Source organism: Lissotriton vulgaris, chromosome 8 (genome assembly GCF_964263255.1).
Source record: "Lissotriton vulgaris chromosome 8, aLisVul1.2, whole genome shotgun sequence".
NCBI lineage: Eukaryota > Metazoa > Chordata > Amphibia > Caudata > Salamandridae > Lissotriton > Lissotriton vulgaris.
In genome coordinates this window covers 1418697484-1418715957 of record NC_141696.1, presented here as the reverse complement: position 1 = coordinate 1418715957, position 18474 = coordinate 1418697484, and the positions used below count along the sequence as shown (strand labels likewise).

General features: G+C 43.0%; 1 long non-coding RNA gene across 1 annotated transcript in view; it reads right to left on the bottom strand.

The window, feature by feature from the left end:
• Window positions 1-360: 360 nt before the first annotated feature.
• Window positions 361-18474, bottom strand: part of LOC147698848 (uncharacterized) — a 41451-nt gene continuing 23337 nt past the window's right edge. The window contains exons 2-4 of the long non-coding RNA XR_015299373.1: window positions 3906-4003; window positions 3422-3505; window positions 361-2472 (exon numbers count right to left, since the gene is read on the bottom strand). This is a non-coding gene — a long non-coding RNA (uncharacterized LOC147698848). The remainder of the gene's footprint in view (window positions 2473-3421; window positions 3506-3905; window positions 4004-18474) is intronic.

Here is an 18474-nt window from a genome sequence, read left to right as displayed (position 1 = left end):
AATGTGGTCATAAATTAGACATATTTAATTACCATAGAACTGCATTATTGATTATTACTTTACGTATGCCTTTAAGTCATTTTTTTGTGTTTCGCATACTTGTATGGTGTAGTGACTAGCAGTACACCTGCATAACATATACCATCCTCTCACATTATACGGAGCAGCACTGCGACTATGTCACAGAGGGTTTGGAGAAAACTGAATGCATTTGGACCTGGTAGACACTGGCAGACCATATTATACTGGGGAGTTAAATTACATGTTTTATTATAATGTACATAAGACTACACCTGCATTGACTATGAGTGGACGAGTAAAGGATGTGTGGTAAATGAAGACACATGGTAGCCAGTTGTACAGGTGACAACAGGTTGGTTTATTCTTTAGGATAAGAATCATAGATTACAGGTAGAAGATGGTAAGAAGGAAGCCCCACCGGGAGCAGCATCCTTGCAAATCTTGTAAAGTGCTCTGCAGATAAAAAAGTCAGTACTTCAGTATTATGTATTTCTACACCATATCTACACCCCGTTTACAAGATTTCATAAAAAAGGTCCAATGGTTGTTGTACGATAATCCAACTGCAACAGCAGTACAGTGAATGCTCCATAACCAGTGCAACATGAATCTTCTTTTTTGGTAGTTGCCCTTTCAGAGTCACAGGAAATTCTTCCAGCATTCTTTTAAGAGCTGATGCATTATCTATTTTACGGTAACAATAAGCTGCTGCTGCACTTTCTGATTTTCGTTTTGTGTGTCAATTTGTCCTGTAAAAAACAACTATATATTTAAAATACACTTACATAACCAATTCATATTTTTGTGAAAACACTAGCACAAATTGCTTAGCATGTAGTACTATATATCTAACCATAACCAATTAGGGGTGCCACAAAGGCGGTACAATGAGAGGCTGCTTCTGCACCAGTTTGATGGCCCTCTTCCATCTCTTGCAATCTGGGTTCCACAAAGTGGTGATAGTGGCCCCGTGGACCCTGTGAGGTACCACTAGGGTCAATACGTTTACTCAAAGCTAATTTTTCACAATTTTAGAAACGCCCCAGTTTCTAAATTATTTTTAAATAAACACCTGAGAGCATGTACAAATTAATCGAGGAATCAAACCCAAGGTAAAATTATTTTTAATAATTGTTTTACTCTAATAGATGCTGTTTTTTTCTCCTTTTTTACTGTAATGATTTTAATTAATCGAACAGTTAATAAAATTGAATTCAATATCTAACTACACTGTTCCTGTGTTTCCATAGCTTGCAATGGGAGATGCTGGTAACTATTTTCACTGAAACTGAAATAAAATAGAAAGAAATGTTTCAGTGAAATATCTTGTCAAATTTAAATTGTATCTTTAAAACCATATGTGTTTCCTCAAAGTTGTAATGGGTCAGTTTCTCCAGTAACATGGATACAAAGCAGAAATGTAGCATTTTAGAAGGTCTGTTTGCAATGCCACTGGATTGTTTGATATAAGGTAAGACAATGCTTTACTCTTGGTCACATGCATTTGTAACTGCAGTGTCCAAGAGCATTTTACCACTTCCATTCTCTTCAAATCTGTATCTGTAAGAAAAATCTAGATTTCAAATTGACTTAGTAATTCAAATGTTTATGCTTCAAAGAGTCGTAGTTATTATGAGACATATGCCAAAGTCCTTCATTCAATATTTACCTATTGAAAAGCAAGAGATAAAGGCATAAATGGTTAGTTCATCAATAGTAAGTTAATGTGTTGACACAATAGAAAAATAATTTCCACAAATATCCTTCCCCAAAAGCAAGAGATAGCAATTGCACTGAATCTGGCTCTGGAATTCATATTACATTAGCACATTCATATTATAATTAAATAAAGTAATAATCACTTAGAATTATTGTCATCAGAGCATATATTTAACTTTCAATTAACCTTGTGAGATTTAATGTTGCACTGCAAGCGTCCTCTTCTTCAGAGGTAACAAAAAAGCAATCTTTTCCTGAGTTGCTTGCCATCAGTGTCTTACTGCTCTTGATCACTCTGGGATGTAGCATTGAAAAATATATGTGAAACAACTAAAACAAAGTTGGTGTTTTAAATGGATATGTAACAAATATATTCAAATATAATTGTGTTAGATACAATGACAATCATTTGTTCATAATACTGTGAATTTAGAGATGAAATGTAAAAAATGCCAACATTTAATCAATGTATAGGCATACCCTGTCATCCAAAAGTTGCAAACACTAAAGTTCTCACACAACAAATTGGGTGTATGATTAGAAAAACAAAAGTTCACTTTTTTTTATAACTTGTTGTCAATCCATTTGATTGTTCTTCAGCTGATTTTCTACTACAGCATTTAAAGCAAAACTTGTTTCTCGCTTATGCCCAGTCTTCTTCTCTGTAACTGTTATAATGGCAAATGTCATACCATCCTCAGTCTGATAGCTTCTTTCCACCCATTCTTCAACCTGTGAAAATAAGGTTTTATTTTACATGAACATCATTGAACATCGCCAATAAATTCACATTTGAAATGAAAATAAACAGGTAATGCATATAAACAAGAAAGATGTTGACTACAATTAGCTTTTGCAGATATTTGAGGAGCAAAATTGCTTCCAAATAATATCAAACTTGCAAGTGTTCCTCAACACTCAGGGGCCCATTAGAATGTCGGGCGGATCACCACCACCCGCATGGTGGTGACGATCTGCCTGACATTCTGTCCCGCCTGCATGCAAATTCCCCCCCGCCGGAGTAATACCCCGCCGGGAGACACGGTGGACTGGAAGACTGTCCGCCGGTTTTCCGCCTGGTCAATGAGTCGACCGGGCGGAAAAGGTTTTAATATGGTGGCGGTGTCTGGTAGACACTACCATCCATATTAGGACACATGCGTGATATGCCTTACCGTGGCAGCAATGCCGCCAAGAAAATGAATACGGTCTTTAACATTGGGGGCCCATAGCAGGCCCCCAGGGATTCTGGGGTGTGGGGGTGCATTTGCATGTACAATGTGGCAGACACGGTGGGGTGCCTGTCACGTTGTGCATTCAAATGCACAACTTGCATTTTTGGCATTGCAGCAGGTGGTGCTGTCCGCACCGCCCGCCGCAATGTTAAAAATGCGGGATGCGCCTGCCAGTGTGGCGGGCGCATCCTAATTGTAGGTGCAGGACCGCCGCATGCATTGCGGGCGCCATACTAATGAGCCCCTTAATTTGCTGTTGTTGGTTACTTTTTGCATAACACTGATGAAATCCTTCTTTGCCACCTGCAAAATCATGAGACATTCACCAGGTGTCTTCACTTCACGCGTGTGTTTTTGCAGCTATGGTAACGTAAGACTTAATTTGGTTAACTATTTGAAACGAAAACCTATTTTATATAAGTCAAAACAACTGTGTAACAACTTACATTTCATGAAGCGTATCAAATTGCATTTTCTCCTCTTCTCCAAGCTGTTCTTCTTCAGGTTCTGCTTCAGTTGGTTGGTTAAGTCTGAAAGTTAGAAATATGCAATATTTGAAACTTGAACTGAGGAACAAAGTTATATTGTAATGTTTTCTTGTGACAGACAGGAAAGGGATGCATAGAAAATTCCAACAACATGAGGTAAAAGTGTGGTTTGATTTTGACATTGTTATGAGCATAAAACAATATACAAGCACATAGAGAACGGCATGTATTTCTGAAAATCTAAACTTTACTTATGGCTTAAATATAATTGTGCCTCAAAATTTATATTTTCCCTATAATTAAACTGACTTTTCAGACTTCCCATCAATATAGCATCCACTTGACTCGAACAGAGGTGTTTACGTTTCTTCAAAGAGTTCCTGAACAGTCTTGTATTAGAACATCCTTCCATGATGAAGATGTGAGATAACTGATTCTTTACCTTCCTTCACAGCTGTCTCTATCACCTCTGAGGAGCATCTCTTCATGCATCATTTCATCAAGTGAGCAACAAGGAAGAATGCGCTTTTTGAGAAACTTCTGCAAACAAGGGGGATACATATGTTGTTTCCGTAAAATAAATGAGATTTTATTAAGCATTGCAAGTGTTTTAGATTGTAAGCATCAAGTCATAATTGTAGGCGCAAATTGAAATATCCAAATATACAATCTGCTGTCATTGGAAAATTTTAAACTGACATTTTATAGATACTTGATGTAATCATAGGCTCCTACCACACAAAGAGCAGAGGCCTAGCAATTCCATTGCTATTGGGCAATTATTTCTTGAAGACTGTGCTCTACTGGATTCAAGTTGGCCTTTATTTAGTGTATAAGATGAAGACTATGCATATAAGTGTGACAAGCACTGTGGTTTCTGACTTTACTTCATATATGTTTGATCCCCTGCAGTTTAGGAGTCTCCAATGTTCAAGGTATCTTCTCGAAAGGAAATGTTTTGCTACAATATAGGTTTCTACTAAAGCAGTTAATTTCATGTGCCTTTTACTGAAACGTCTTCAAAGTATACAGTACACTTTTCCTCATAGTTCAGGAAACATAGCAGATGGAGACATCGTTTTTAGTGCTTTTAACTCTTTTTTGCAATTGAATGAGCTCTGCCAGACAGCTAATGTGATCTCTAGCTGCACTGAAAAATACTACTATACAGCGATTTACACAATATCTGAGGCAGCCTCTCAAATGCATGAAGTCATGACATGCTGTGTTTATCAGAGCCCTTTAATTTCCAAATGACTAATAGGAACCATTAAATGAAAGATCATTGCAAATCTGTATGGTTTCTTCAGAAGATGTATTCACAAATAAGATCCATTATAATATATTCCAGACCAGTCGTCTCCTTCTTGACACAAATATGTATTGTCCAGTTCCTTGCAAGATGCTCCAAATCCACAAACACTTTCCGCCTACATCATAAAAGAGCTGCCAATATGTTTTGCAACAATTCTTAATATATTTTCTTCACATTTCTTTTTATGGACATTTAGTAAAAGCAGAGATAGCAACTCAGTTGAAAACAAATCAGCACATCCTAAAAATAGCACCTGCCCACTCCCCATACCCGGTACAATAGTGGGTGGTGATGGACAGAGCATCGGAAACAATCAAACACTCACACCCAGGCAACAGATCTGGGTGTAATCCATCACCGTTCTTTAGCCCACTCTGCCACCCCAGTTCAGACATGGCCATATGCAAATCAGTCTGAACCTGTGCCTCCTGGGAACAGTCCAGCCCGAACTGCCAAGCCATGCCTTCCCTGGACCGGAAACAAGCTTCCGAGGACCGGTTTCTGGCATTCCAGCCGTCTTCAGCCCGGCTTGCTTGAATCCAGTGGCAAAGTGAGCAAGGGACTCACGTCTGAGCATACCCGCCAACAAGGAACATTACAAGCATCCGTTTTCATGTCACCTCCCCTTCCCCCACCCTTTTGTGCCTCGCTGACCTCTGAGGTGGTAGGATATCGGTCTCATTCTGTCAAAGTGTCTCCACCACACACCTCACACATTATTGTACTTGCGAGGGCAGCCCTTTGACTTATATAATAGCTCCTCAGTCAAGGCACACAGTCCATCTTTCTAAGCCTTTAGCTACCGGTGGTGCAGAGAGGGGTATCTACAAAACCCACCTATATCTCTTTTGGCTCATACTAGTCCAGTCTCCAACAGTAGCCTCACCCCCTTAGTTTCCACCCCACCCTGCATTATATGAAAAATCGTGAGTCTGGGATTTTTTTCCACAGGAATGCCAGTCGCCGTCCACAGAATCAATAATATTACGACCCAGTACCATTGTATGATTGGGCAATCCTACAATGTGTGCATAAATGTATCTAGAGAATTTATTACAATTAGGGCTCCAGGTTGTATGGGATTTATTTTTATTTCTGTCTGTATTTATCCATTTTTGTTTTGTGTTTTCTGTAAAAATGAAGCTGCAATGGGTATTTTTCTACATTTATTTAACTGATAAATGTATGCTCGCATTTGAATGTCCAAAAGGTTTTAGCAGTATAAAGTGCAATAGCGTTATCTGAAAACACGTGCATTGCAGAATAGCATAAATAACTGTAGAGCTGCACTTTATTAAGAAATCTGTTGTCTTTTTTCATCTCTCCTACCTCTCAATCCGTTCACCTACTGACCAGACCTTGGCGTAGTTGGCTGAGTTTTGCTATGCGAAACTCCGCGAAGTGACCAAAAAAAACTCTGCGAAGTTCCACAAGTGGGGGAGAAAAGGGCAAACTGCTGTTCATGCTGGTCTTCCTGCTGCTCGGGTAGAAATTCTAACCGAGCGGCAGCTCGCGCTTGCAAACTTACTGTTCGCAAGCGGGGAAAAAACTAGGCTGCACTACATAAAGTGGAGTTTTCTGCACTCTGCGAGCTCTGCGGAGTGCAGAAAACTCCGCAAACTCCACGAACAGAGCGAAGTTCATTCCCCGGCCTACTACTGACCTGGTATTCATGACTGACAGTAGAAAAAAATCATTCAAATTAGACTTAAATTGTGTATTTAAAAATAAATACAGACAGGAAAATAGTTTTCTGTCTGTATTGATCTGTAAAAATCAGTAAAAACAGAAAACTGGGAGCCCTAATTACAATGTCTCCACATAACCTGGATATACCCTTTGTTTCTAATTTTTCTGGGACTTGGTCTGGTATTTGTATCACTCCAAAGCATTCCCCATCTGCAAGTAACCCTTGATGTATGGAACTCTCCTTCCAGCTGTTTAAAGGTCATCATATGGTCTGGGATCCACACATCCTTGATCTTTTCCTATGCTCCAAATACCTCGAGTGTGTCAAAAGAACAATGTCATCAGAGTAAAATATGTTACACACTAAAGAAGGGTCAGATTTAGGTCGAAAAGGGCAATCAGGATATAGCTCATGATTTAAATCACACTTCCATAGATTGAACAACAGTGGTCTTGTCTCACATCTTTGCTGCAACTAATCTTAGCCCCGGGGACCGTTTCAGATCGCTTGATCTATCCCCCAATGTTATGAACAAACTACAATGTCAACCAGAACTCATAACTACAAACTAGACTCAATGGACTGTTGAACTTAGACTTTTAGCAAAGATTAGAGATGGGGATCTAGTATTTTCTGAATTCATCATTACAGACCAGAACACATCAACCACCTGGAAGAAAAATAAATTAAAACAAGACTACGAAACTGGCACAAATAGAGAATGAAGATAGACATTAATTCAATTCTTTATTTGGATTTATAAGCAAATCTATAAAAGAACAACAATAAAAAGATCATAATTTCATGACTTAAAACATTCTGTAAAAATATAAAATACACATTATATACTCAGAGGATATAGGTTGGTAAAGCGACAATACAGAATGAATCAACTCACATGCCCATCTGCCTTTTATAAAATTTCTACAAAAATTGTCAAGGATCCCATTTGATTAAACCTGTATCTTTTGTTGTAAAAAGCCATGTGAAAAGTTCTCAAAGATCATCATGGGTTTCCTCAAAACACAAATCATCCAGGTAGGTTAAGGAATGTCGTCTACGAAGGGCCTTTTTAGTGTCAACTTATTCTGAAATCTTTGCAAGTATCTCGAAATAGGGGGAAAACCAGTATATCATTGTGTGGCCAGACCAGGTCCAAAACCTCTTTATCAATCAATCAATCAATCATTCAATTTGTAAAGCGCGCTACTCACCCGTGAGGGTCTCAAGGCGCTGAAGGGAGGGGGGGGGGGTGCCGCTACTGCTCGAATAGCCAGGTCTTGAGGTGTTTCCTGAAGGTGAGATGGTCGTGGGTCAGTCGTAGGTGTGCGGGGAGGGAGTTCCATGTCTTGGCTGCCAGGTAGGAGAACGATCTTCCTCCAGTGGTGGTTCTGCGAATCCGAGGGACGGTGGCGCGGGCGAGTGCTGGTGGAGTGGAGCTGGCGGGTGGGAGTGTAGAACGACAGGTGGTTGATGAGATATTCGGGGCCCGAGTCGTGGAGCGTTTTGTGTATGTGGGTGAGCAGCCTGAGCGTGATCCTCTTGCTGACGGGGAGCCAGTGCAGGTTTCTCAGATGGGTAGATATGTGGCTGTGGCGAGGGATGTCGAGGATGAGTCGTGCGGAGGCGTTCTGTATGCGTTGAAGGCGTTTCTGAAGTTTGGCTGTGGTTCCTGCATACAGGGCGTTTCTGTAGTCCAGCCGGCTGGTGAAGAGGGCCTGGGTGACCGTCTTTCTGGTTTCGGTGGGAATCCACCGGAAGATCTTTCAGAGCATGCGCAGGGTGTTGAAACATGAGGACGAGACTGCGTTGACTTGCTTGGTCATCATGAGGGAGGAGTCCAGGATGAATCCCAGGTTGCGTGTGTGGTCCGTGGGTATTGGTGCGGTGCCCAGAGTCGTGAGCACCAGGAGTCGTCCCAGGCGGATTGTCCGAGGATGAGGACTTCCGTCTTGTCCGAGTTGAGCTTCAGACGGCTGAGCTTCATCCATTCTGGACATCTTTCATTCCGTCCTGGAAGTTGGCTTTGGCGGTGAGGGGGTCTTTGGTGATGGAGAGTATCAGTTGGGTGTCGTCGGCGTAAGAGATGATGTTGATGTTGTGTTTGCGTGCGATGGCGGCGAGGGGGCTCATGTAGATGTTGAAGAGGGTAGGGCTGAGTGAGGAGCCCTGGGGTACGCCGCAGATGATCTTGGAGGCCTCGGAGCGGAAGGGTGGGAGGCGGACTCTCTGGGTTCTGTCGGAGAGGAACGATGTGATTCAGTCTAGGGCCTTTCCTTGGATCCCAGTGTTGTAGAGGTATCCAAAATGAACACCTCCCACGTTCAAAAGAACAGACAAACACTCAGAGTACAGGAAAACACTACAAATCAGCAGAGACCTATTATTTATCCAGAAGTAAAATAGGGACTCTAAAAATGAAAAGTAAAGAAACTTTCAGATCAGAGAACATTTTGAATGAAATGCTGAAATGCAGCTCTGATTGAACTCAAAAAGACCTACAAAAACGAATCAACCTTGTCCCCGAACTAGACATTTTCCACACAAGATCAGTAGTAACAACTACACCAACATATAAAGATGGGATGCCTTTTCTCTAGTAAGCTAAAAGGCTTGACTGCAGTACTAGGAGTCCAAAAATACTAAATCCAGTGTCTCTACATCAGCACTTTGCACAAGGGCCGAATAGGATCCTTTCCTAACAATGAACCACCGACCATAGCATCAGCAACCAGCCGGTAAATTAGCAATTCTATAAATAAAGACAAACAGAGACAAATATTTGCTTGTTTCTAAGACTTTGGATTTGCATAAACTCTCTGTGTTACTTTAGGCTGCAGCCAACACAAAATGTGGAGCTCGACAAACTCTGTTCAAGTTTAAAATAATGACCTTGAAGCACTGATAGAATAAACCTAGATCCCAGGTTTGCGAATTAACCATTCAGAAGTAAAAAGCTTGCTATCTTCAAATCAGTGTGTCATCCTAGCACCCAGCAAAAAATAAGGCTGTAGCAGCCTAAACATCCATCAAGAATACTGTAAGTAAAGGACCTGGGGTGTAAATCAAGACCAAAATCATGGTCATTCAGGATGAAAACAGCAAGAACAAAGTCAAAACGTTCCTTTATAGTCCACAAGTCGAACACACTAGAGATCATTGTTATCTGGGGCTCGGAACAATCTCATTTGAAACTTTTCCTATAGCACTGAAACAACATCTAAGTAACCTTTATAACCAAAGAAAAGCTGTATTTTAATAGACTAAAAATATTGTTAAAACGTACTGACAGAATCCTACCTTTAATCCTACTCTGCAAGAGGGATTTCTTGGGTCTTACGCCCAACTATGCAGTAGACAGGATGGAACATAACACCAACAGAAAGCCAACCACCAGGTACCACATAACCAGCTACAAAATACCTGCACTCTACAATCAAATGCCAGCACCTCCCTGCAGCACTACCTGTCATCATTACACTACACACAGGAAGGTGGCATCACGAAGAAACCGTCGACAAGCCACAGAAGGTCATAACATGGTCTACAGGAGATGCAGCTTGGGGAGTAAAACGAACTAGAGTGACACAAGACCCTTGCGCGAGACATCAAATTTGCAGAATAAGTGCCTGCGGTCCAAAATAAAAGTTTCAGGCAGATCTTAATTAAATACAGCCCAATTGATCCCAATATAGGGACTGCTCTACACTGATATACCATATAACAAAAGCGGCCAGTATCCGCATGCCGTCCGACCTGTGAGAAGCAAGTAGGGACAGATGTACAACCATTCCGTTTAGTGGGTCACAAATTTTCTGTGACTCGCAAAACGGAATGTACTAAGGTGTCTCAGACATATTTAGCAATTCCCAATGGGATTCCAAATGACCTGCCTCATCAATAGTTGCAATTTGCGACCCATTTGGAATGGCCAACACTCACAGGGATGGCGGCCTGCCGGAGTCAGTGACTGCTTTTTAAATAAGGTAGTTTATTATTTTTTTTTTAATGCAGACTGTTTTCCTTAAAGGAAAATAGGATGCATTTAAAAAAGAAAAAGGAAACGTTTCGGTTTCATTTTTAAGAGCAGGGTGTGGTCCGTGGGACCATTGCCTGCTCTCAAAAAATATTGTTGCTGCAACACAAAGGGGGAGAGGTTCCCTGGGCCCCCTTCTCATTTGCGACTGGCTTACCACCTACTTGAAGTAAGTGGTAACTGCAATTGCTTTGCAACCACATTTGCGGTAACAAAACAATCGAACATACCAATGCGGCTTGCTATAAGGAAGGGATACTTTTGGCAAGTCCCTGCTTAATAGCGACTCGCAAACCGTATTTTGTGAGATGGTAATAGGTTACGGACTCACACAATAGGGTTTGTACATGCCACAACCCTTTTAAGCGGGCGTAAACAGGCCGATTTTCCGTTCCCGAACGCTAAAAAGGGACTTACATCTGGCCCTTATTTTTTTACAAGGCCATGCATATAAAGGAATGACGAATAAAAAATGAAAATTTACTGAAGGATAAGCAAAACTCTGTTTCAAATTTGGGTAAATTCCCCAAAAATTAGAAAGAGCTGAAAAATATGACTCTATATGACCCCGGAAGAGACAATGTGAAGATCAAACAAGCATTGGCAAAGCCCATAGATCGGACTTGTTTTAGGTGCCTGTCTATTACTGTGTGATATATTTGGAAGGAAAAGCATAAAGCTCACAAAGATGCACCAAAATACTGCTTGGATGGCACACTATGACAAGCAAAACATTTTAGTTCGCATTCTGGAAGCTGCACTCTTAACTCCATATGCCATGCCTTCTGGAAAGGATTCCAAGTCATGTTTCTTAAGCCACTTTTTGTATCCCACTTAAAGTCCTGTGTGCAGACATAGAAACCCGATCGTATATGAAACATACATGATAAAAACAAAATAAAGAAATAGTTGCTCTTAAGTGGTCACTGTAACCACTGAATCAAACGAACTTAATCACATATCAGATATTCATCCAAGCACGTTTAACGGCAGCTTTACATTTTCTAAAAAGCAATGAAATATGAATGTATTTTCCACAATTCTTCCACCAGTTAGTGTTTCTCTTTAGATCCCACCAGTCTTACGATGGAACTGTAACAGAGGGGCCTGGTGGAGGTTTGTACCTACCTCAACAAAATCCTCATTGCATTGTGGGTACAGGTGCAGGAACGAATGGTTTTCAAGATCAGGGCAGGGCTCTCAATTCAATTAATGCATCACTGGTGCCAATTCAACTCACACACAGCTCTGGTCACATATCGAACTTTCTCAGATTAAATGTCAATGAGATAGCAGTGTCCAGAACACTGTTTAACTTGAGCAGGTGTTTGCCGGTGGGGGGCACTTATTTTTGGAGACCGTCGCTTATCGTGCCACATCAGACATATCCCGAGGCTAACAGAGAAAAATACAAACAAAACGGAAAGTCTGAAGAAAAGAAACACAGACAATCCGTCACCAAGGGAGAAAGCAGACATCGTTATGAGTGAGATAACCTAGCAGGGAGTGACTGGCAGTGAATTAAAAGAGGCCTGGGGTGGATTCGGGACTGTGCACCCTTGCTATTCGTGCTCTTACATTTTATAGCGTCAGTCCAGGGTGTCTGAGCAGCGCTTTGAGCACCGGCACCTATTATTTTATAAATAAAGCACTGATCCAGGACAGTAGTCCGTGACATTGGCTGCATTGTTCACCTGGTCACATAACCACAGTTAATTCCTATGACCAGGGTCGTACTGGCCTTTGGGGCAACCAGGAAGTGCCCTATGGGCTGGTCTGACAAGTCGGTGTGTGGGCTGTTTTTCTGGCCGATTGTTGGCCTGTTTTTGTTTTATGGTCTACGAGGCCAGTTTATGTTGTTGATTTCGCGGATATTAAAACAAACATTGCCTGTAGCAAGCTCAATTCCAGGCAGTCTTCTGTACCTTGAAAAACCTTACACAGGGGGTTTTAAAAATTACCTCAATTTGTAACCTTGTGTCACAGTTTTATCTATTGAATTTTCAAATGGAGCCACTTTTATTTTGGTGCCAGGGCCTATTTTATGTCGCACTCTGACCCAGCACAAATTGCTTTATATACATCTCCAGAGGACCCTGGATTGAAAACTACAGCTTGCAAAACACATTGCCCCTGCCAAGCTGCCAATGATTGTACCAACACAATCACCAACCCTCACTCTACGACAAGTGTGACAATTCGGACTATTCCAGGCTCCCAGAGCTTTAAGAATGGCTAGAACGACAGGTAAGTCAATGTATATTGAATTAATAATAAACTGTTGTTGTGGTCATCTCGAAATTATCCAGATGGCAACTTGTGGTAGACTCTCCCAAGCGCCGGTGTTGACAATTAACAGCCGGAACCGCGTACCGGAAACCACCAGTTTGAATTAGGCACTGATGGGAAAGGAGATATATTTGTTCAAAGGAGACACTCGTTCTTGTCTATGTGTTTAGATGCTGCCTGACAGTCAGTAGTGCTGACTTTGGAACCGAGGAACCAGGGTTGAGCTCCATCGTTGCCTCGCATTCTGTGATTCAGGGAAATTCCCTCAGTCCCCCCTGCTTAAAAAATTAAAATAAATCTGACCTTGTGTAATATAATCTGGTTCTCATACAAAGATCTCCAACGCCCTTGGGTCAAGTTCACTCTATGAAAAACTGCAAAGAAATACCATCTGCACCGCATGATCTTGTAGGTGAGGCTGTCTCTATGCATAATTTGCTTAAGGGCATTATTATTTGAACAGAGGGCCTCTTCTGCAAGACAATGATGCAACGCAGCGGCGCAAGCCGTCTGTGCTGTGCTGTGCTGCGTCATTTTCAAACCACAGGGATGCGTCGTATCACAAACAGTACAACGCATCCCTGTGCGTTCCCCTCAACTGGCACACAATTGGCTGCCATGAGCCAGCACAGGCACTCGTGCATCATTTTGCAAGGGTGCCTGCTCTCCGGGAAAGATTGTGTTTGTGCAGGAAGGGTCCCCTTCCTGCACAATGACATTCATTAATGACAGTTTCCTCTTTCTAGGCCTGCTGCAGAATGTAGCATGCCTAGAAAGAGGAAAAACAAGGAGAAATACAAGTATTTCTCCTTGTTGCACCATTCTTATGCCTCCCCTAGGGAGGCTCAGGATTTTCACACATTCCCAGTTATACAAAAGGTTATAAATCTGGGACAACATCAAGTTCCATGGATGTTGCCTGGGAACACCATCATCAACACCTATGGAATGCCCCTTTCACGCTGAATAATCCCACTACATTGCATCATTACTTCCGGGTCGGTCCAGGGGTTCAGCAGAGCTCTCCTGTCAGATCTGCATCTCTAAAACTGGCTCTTCCGTGATGCCATTTTCATTTGGACTTTAACCCCATCTTATAACTCGAGAGTGGATTACTGCCCCTTTTATAGAACAATTAAAATGAAGGGAAATATTGACTGATCTGTTAACCATTTTGCTGATCTGTCAAAGTGCTCAAGTGTGCCTGGGGCAAAAACACTGAATCATGTGGATCGATGAAAGAGCTGCGATAAAGCCTTTGCTGCAGGCTCTGCTCTGGGGCTTGTACTCTGAATTCAATTTAACCACATCGATGCTAGGCATTTTCCCCTGCTGTGCTGGGGATCATCCAAAATGATGGTTTCATGACGAGCTCAGCTCGTCATCAGTGTACCAGCAGACTGCTTCAGCAGGAATGAGGCGATTTCAGCATTGAGCAGTGCAAATAACCAGTACACAAGCAGCTGTTGTTCACAAAACAAGGATTTTTTCATTCTAAAATAGAGCACTAAATGCTGGTTTGCATTGCACATAATTTTGCATGATTTCACGTAATTGCGCAATAGCAAGCTATGTGAATTTCAAACACCTCTAGTTATCTAGAGGAATCATTGTGTCTAAAAGCTGACAGTCTGCCTTATTGTCTGAAGTATAAATTCTAGGAAGCGTTAGCGATGAGCAACATTTGACAACATTATGCCTTTTTGGTGCCGGGGGCTATTAGATGAAATAGTTGTTTAGATAGGACCATAGACATGCTTGTTCTTATGTCCATTGTCCCTGACTCTGACGTCAGGTACATCAGGGACGATGGGCATCTCCCTGGCCTATTCTTTGAATCCATGTATTAGTATGCATTTGTCGTTTTGCTCCATTGTCATTGACCGTGTACATTTTCAGTACCTGTGTCAGCAACTCTGTGTGCCCCTGCCTCCCCATGCCCCAGTCACACTGCCAGCCTGACCGTGTCCCAGCTTCAGTGTCCAAAGGCGAATGCCCCAAATCCGTGTCGGTGTCCCCACATCCACGTGTCCCTTTGCCAGTTTCAGTGTCCCACTCCCAAAATCACCATCTCAAAGTCTGTATAATAGTCCCAGTATCATCATCCACAGTAAGTTTCCCAGAGTAAGTTGAACTATTCCAGAGTCCGCGTCTCATTGTATCTGTGGCTGTGCCCCAGTGGAATCGATGGTCTTCCCTATGGCCATGCTGTTGTTCTTGTGTCTGTATCGATATCCCTCTTCCTGTGTAAATGTATCCATATCATTGATCTTCTTCCGATGCCAGTATCCCTATGTCCTAAATCAGTAATCAAGTTCAGACATTGGTGCCCTTATATTGTTGCCCTCCTGCCAATTTCCCAATGCCAGTATTGGTGCTCTACTGCAATAGACCTGGGGCCTCATTTATGAAAAGTGACGCATCGCTGCGTGAAAACAGCGATGCGTCACTTTTCACTGCGCACTCCTTGCGACACCAATGATGCGTCATATTTATTGTATGACGCATCATGTCGCAAGGACTTACAGATGCGTCAGTATTTCTGACGCATCTGTAAGCGTAAAAGTGACGCATTGCTGGAGTGTGTCACAAAAGTGACGCAACTCCAGCAATGCGTCCTTTCACATGGGGAAAGCCCCATGTGAAAGGGCTTGCGTCAGTCTTACGCCTGCTGTGAGGCAGGCGCAAGATTTTGACACAGCAGTATCCTAAAAGTGACGCAGTGAAATCTCATAGATTTCACTGAGTCACTATTACGAGGCTTTTTGCGGGGGAACGCCCCCTCTGCATACATTATACCTGACGCAAGTATAATGTGGCGCAGGGGTTTAAAAAGTGACGCATCTACCTAGATGCGTCACTTTTTAAATATGGCGCAACAAGGCGCATTTTGTACGCCGCTGGTGCATCACAAAAAGTGACGCACCGGCGGCGCAAAACTGACGCAAGGCCTCATAAATAAGGGCCCTAGTGTCAGTGCCTCCATGCTGGTGGCCTTGTATTGTGTCACCTCCTATTCTTAGTGTCAGGTTTCATGTGTCATAATATCACAGTGTCAGTGTCCCAGTGGAAGTGAAACCCTGGTTAAAACCCTAGCAGCCCACTGCTTGGGCATCCTGGGAAACCTCAAATCCATCTTGGGATTCTTTACCCTATAGGTCCACCTGCTGATTGTTCAATCCCTTGTCTTTTCACACCTTGACTATTCTAACAGTCTCTACCTGGACACCAATCGATCAGTCTTGAATCAGCTACAGGTTGTCCAAAAACCGCAGCCAGGCTTCTTTTCTGTCTCCCCAAATTCTGTTTGTCGTCTCAGCTCTTAATTAAGCTTCACTGGCTCCCCATTGAGAAGTGCACAAAGTTTAAGGTACTCTGCATCTCACACAAGATGCTCTATAAACAAGGAGTGCCAAGTCTTGCTGCTCTGGTGCAATCTTGCTCCCCTACGAGAGCCTTGCGCTCGGCATACTTGAATTTGGCCTCAAGTGGAGTGGAGAAATGTGGCTCACTGGTTAGAAGCGGCAGACTCTGAAGCAGAGATCAGGCCCGGGACCAGGGTTCAATTCCCAACGCGGCAGGGTCTTGGGCTCAATGTCAGCGGACTCGATAATTCTCGCCTCGGCGCCTACTCTAATCATGGGTCCCACTCTGCAACTCTGGGCAATAGCTTGCTTAATCTCCACAACGGCCCCAACAGCGCTGGGATGCCTGGCTTCACCTTGGGGGTGCCCAGGAGGGGCATCTCACATGGAGAGCCATGAAGGGTTCCACAGTGGTATACTGCGCCGGGAAGCCCTGTTGCTGGGGCAGCTGTGCGCTTTACAAGCATACTACACATACCCCACCTTAAAAGAGCCAGGATGGGAGGATGCTCTTTTCGTGTCCTTGCCCCCACCCAATGAAACTCTTTGCCATCCTTATTAAGAAAAACTCAAAACCATTTACATTAGTGGCTGCTCCTGGGCAGAAGTGATGGGGAGGGGGGATAAAAAAAAAAGAGTAAAAAAAATAAAATTAAACATACCTTACCGGCGGTCACCTCTCATCCATCCTTCTTGCCACGATGGAGTAAACAGGAAGCACAAAGGCTCCCAGACTCCCTTAGTGGTTGTAATGGCTGGACTTTCTGTTTAGATGGGATCAGCCCCCAGGGGCCCCTGTGACCCAGCCAAAACGTACTCACCTTCCCTTCTTAGATCGTATTTACACTGAGTAGATATAACGATGAATATACAGGTCGCACCTAAGAATGGGGAATGACAATATACATATATGGATTTTCTACAATATCTTATTCACATCAGTTGGCCTCGCGGTCGCCTCGACCCAGACCGTTCTACCCCAGGGCAGATCTGACACACAATCCGGCGTGTCTACACACGGGCCTGCAGAACCCAATGCTCTCTTTTCCAGCGTTCGCGATCCTGCGAAACATAGACGTCAGTGTCCCCCCTGACGCTCTCACTTAGTCTTATACCACAATCCGGTGGCTTTACACGGCAGTATCCCTCCTGCCGTTCTCATTAACGCCGCATATCAACGACGACCACATTCCTATGAAACATTATTGGGATGATATCTCGACAGTCTACTTAGGATAAAACTACAATAATAACTTTGGATATGGGTCCAGATTGTATAGTGTACTCGTTGCTTTTGACATCAGAGGTTCACTCACTCCCTATTTGTGTGATCACCACTTGCCTGATTGGGATTACTCGTCCATTCATGCGCCTAGCTTTCACCTAGGAGTTGCGTTTACCAAGATTGAACATAAGCACCAGGCACACGGTAATTCTATATGAATTAGGGCATTTATTAACCATAAACATAAATCACATTACTATGCAGCATTACATTTGCACAAGAAATAAAAGAGAAAGATTAGGGTGCACGCACTATAAGGACTGGTTGGACTTCACCTGGTTAACGGGAAATCGGGACTCGGCAGTCATCTAGGCTCCTGTCTCGTCTCTGGGTCCTGGCTCGCCTTGCAGTCACCCTCAGCCGTCACAGGTACACGTCTGCACTGTTAGGCTCAAACTCGTCTGCTCTCCCTCAGGACCTCGGAACCTTGCTGTTAATTAGCTACCGTCTCTCTCTCTCTCTGTATTTAGTGCGCTCCGCGCCACTTCTCGTTCAGTCTATTTTCAGAGAGTTTCGGTCTTAAATCTTTCTCCGACTTCAAAGATGGCGACTTGTCCACCATGAAAATGAATAATGGCAGAGATGCTAACGGCTAGATGCCGCCTACGGACTGACTGACTGAAAGACTAACACCTTCGCTAATATCAAAGCCCGTTCCTTCATGGAAATTCACGGCCAGTAACCTGCCGCCCACCAAATTCTTGTACCTCCCCGTACCAAGGACACTTTCCCAGCCGGCCGGCCTGAAGTTGTGTCTTCGGAGTGGAGAAAAATACATTCCTTCGATAAGGGTCAGCCTGAACCGGTTCTCTCCAAGCGAACAACAGCTTGAAACTAAAACATTACACTTCACCTAGAAAGCCTTCTCGAGCTACCAGGCAGAAAGCAAAATGGAGTCTGTCTCGCTTAAGGCCTACGGAGCCCATAATATACATAGCTCCATGAGAAACAGATCGGCATGTTAGCAAATGAGTAAATCATGACTAATACCCATATATCTAACCCCTAACTTAAATTCATAAGCCTTACTC